This window comes from Coenobita brevimanus, chromosome 52 (genome assembly GCF_032717465.1).
Source record: "Coenobita brevimanus isolate Jiangsu-jjx chromosome 52, ASM3271746v2, whole genome shotgun sequence".
NCBI classification, from domain to species: Eukaryota; Metazoa; Arthropoda; class Malacostraca; order Decapoda; family Coenobitidae; genus Coenobita; species Coenobita brevimanus.
Genome location: NC_137005.1, coordinates 30,648,497 through 30,652,107, shown reverse-complemented (window position 1 = coordinate 30,652,107; position 3,611 = coordinate 30,648,497).

Below are 3,611 nucleotides of genomic sequence, written 5' to 3'. Positions count from 1 at the left end.
GTGTATGAACAATGTCTGTTTATAAATATAACATTTGCTATATGTTTGCAATAAAATATTTCTAGTTGGCGATATATGACACCTCCCGACATAAGGGTACAACGGTATGGTACGTCGGACACTAAGGTTTCAGTGACCTTTGTTCTGCGGTCCCAAATGTTTCGTGCATATTGTGCACTGATACTTTTGTGTCCCATAGTACATCACCCTACCCATATCCCTGACTGTCTTGGAGAGAGTTCCAGCATACCAGACCTTTTCCATACATCAAGTCCTGCTTATGTGGTTAATCTTTTCTCTTCATTGGGCTCCTGCAATCACAACTTTATTACATTAACCTGTCCTATCACTCCAGTAAAACCTGTGCACCCTCCCAAGAAGTGGTGGCTTGGAGAATTGGGAGGCCATCAGGCAGTCCTCAAGAAATGTGCTTCTGTGTGTACACTCTACCTAAGTTAACTCTTTCACTTTGGTCTCAACCTGTACAGCCTTTCCTTCATGCTTGAAGTTTGCTCTCATTCAGCCTTTCTTAAGGAAGGATGACCATTCCCTGCCCTCTAACTATAGCCCAATTGCTTTAACATCCTGTATTACTAAAGTTTTTGAATCTAGTCTTATTAGAAATATTTAAAGCACCTCTCCTGTCATAACATTCTTTCTGTTCGTCAGTATGGGTTCCTCCAGGGAAACTCCACTTGTGATCTTCTCAGCTCCCTTCCAGACTCCTGATCATCCTCCTGTCGGGATTTCGGTGAAGCTTTGCCATTGTACTTGATACCCGGTACCTCAAAGGCTTTCGATCGAGTCGGACATAAATCTTTAATTTGTGAACTGTCCTCATATGGTTTCTATCCTTCTATCTGTGCCTTAAGCTCTAGATTCCTTTTTGGTCGTTCTACAGCGCTGTTGTAGACAACCACCGTTCTTCTCCTAAAGCTATTTATGGTGGTGTTCCTCGTGGCTCTGTCCTATCACCAACTCTCCTCTATCTATTCGTCAGTGACCTTCTAAGCTGTACATATAACCTAACAGAGGTTATGCGCTTATGACTCCGCCCTTCACCTTTCCATCCACTTCTCGTAGCATCGATTTCAGCAGTTGCATCACCAAACAAGGGATGATACTATGGTATATTGAATGTCTGATTTGGCTTATCTTTAACAGTAGTAAAAGTAACCCTGTTGTTTATTTATGCATCAGACACTCAGTTCTTACATCTGTCAAACCGTCTAAATCTACCACAGGAACATCGTCTACTTTTTAACAGTACCCCTCTCAATCCAATATCGACTTTGAAAGTGCTTAGGGTTTCATTCTCTCGGGATTTGTCTTGGAACAATCATATTATTTCTGTTGGAAAATCTGCTTCCAAGTGATTCGGTGTGCTAAGCTAACCCCTTGCATTTTTTACCTTTGCACAGTTTTTGACTTTAAACACAGACTTTATTCATTCCTGTGTAAAGCAGGGCTCTCATGTGTGGGAAGGCTACCCACATATTGCTCTTCTTAAGAAGACAAACTCAAAGGCTTTTCGTCTTGTTAACTCTCCCGCTCCTACTGGCTCCTTTCAGTCTCGATCTCTCCGTCGCACTATTGCATCTTCATCCCTGTTCTATTGCACTTTCAATGGTCACAGCTCCTCTGAACAGTCTGCCTCCTTCCAAGAGATAAGGTGTTCTAAGCCGAATCCGTACCTTCTTTACTCCTGAAGTTGTTGACTTTATGCACGGGTTTTATTCGCCCCTGTGTAGAGCACAACTCTCATTTGTGGGGAGACTCCCCACATACAGCTGTTTTCAATAGGGTGGAGTCAAAGGCTTTTTGTCTCATTAACTCTTCTCTTACTGATTCCCTTCAACCTCTGCCTCTTCGCTGCACTGTTGCATATTCATCTCTTTTCTATCGCTACTTCAGTGGTCATTAGTCCTCTGAACTGTCTGCTTGCATCCCTCCACCTCTACGACGGGCGCGTAGCACCCGTCTAGCAACAAACTCTCATCCGTTTTCTGCCCAACTCTCTAATGCAAGAGAATGCAGGAGTTAACCGTTACTCCCAGTCCTTCATTTATGCAACAGGTCATGAACTGTCTCTCTCTGTCTGTATTTCCTACTTCCTGTGATCTTCAGTCCTTCAAACGCAGTGTGTCCAGGCATCTCGAAATGAACGGATCTTGAATTTGGCTGTCTTTTGTATTGTTTTTGTTTTTTTCTTGGAAGGAACGGTTTATCGGCTCCTGGCCTTTGGTTCCTTCTTCCTTGCATATAAACACACACACACACACACACACACACACACACACACACACACACACTGCGGTGGGCACGTAGCACCCGTCTCTCATACTTTTTCTGCCCAACTCTGTAGTGCAAGAGTTAACAGTTACTCTCAATCCTTCATGTATACAAAAGATCAACTATGGAACTGTCTTCCTCTGTACTTCGTACTGCCTATGACCTCCAGTCTTTTAAACGCAGTGTGTCCAGGTATCTCAAAATGAATAGATCTTTAATTTGTCTGTCTATTATCCTGTTTTTATTATTATTATTTTTTTTTGAATGAACAATTTGCTGACTTCTAGTCTTTGGTACCTTCATTCTTATATATATATATATATATATATATATATATATATATATATATATATATATATATATATATATATATATATATATATATATATATATATATATATATATATATATATATATATATATACAGTATATATATATATATATATATATATATATATATATATATATATATATATATATATATATATATGCTTCTTAAGATATTCTTCTAAATTACCGTGAAATGAGGTAAATGCTGTACATAAGTTACTGATTCCATAATAAATCCAAAACAAGTAGACAGACTAATGATGAGAAAACACTCAAAGCAAAACAAGCACCACTCAGCAAACAGCTGTTATACAGGGTCATACAGGTACTGGTGAAACAAGATACAAAAATTTAACACTTTCGAGACTGTAACTCAAAACACATACGGTAACTTCTATTTACACAATCGTCACCAGCAACATTAAGTTAACTCTCAAGGTCCCAAACGTTAGCAATCTGGTAAGGACGAAGCCTTGCACACCTCATACACCGAAAACTGCTAGTAAACAGGGTGGATTCTTACACCTTACACCGGAGTAAACCGTTCAATATATTCGCATACAGAAGCACGTAAATTCGGGCAGAAATTCACTCTGCTTGATGAATAAAATGGCAGATGATGAAGAGCGCCATGAACAGAAATGTCCGAAACGTAGTCAGCGGGGACAGGTGAAAAAGGTACTCGTAGCAGAGCGTGGTTTCGATCCACGGACCTCTGGGTTTGTGGACGACAGGTATTTATCTCATTCTTCTCTTTCGTTTCTTCTGCCCCTCCTCCTATGGAGAAAGTCTCTGTCTCTCCTTCCATTCTTTCTTTGTTTTCTTGTCGTTATCAAGGATTTTATAGTTTCTCAAAAGTCAGGAAAGCTCTGTAATTCTACTACTACTAATCCTTGAGAGTGTTACCAGTAGTATCATTAAGCCTCTAATGGCTGAGGCGTTTTTTTTTAGTTCTATTTCACTTTATATCTCATCAATTTATTCATGTG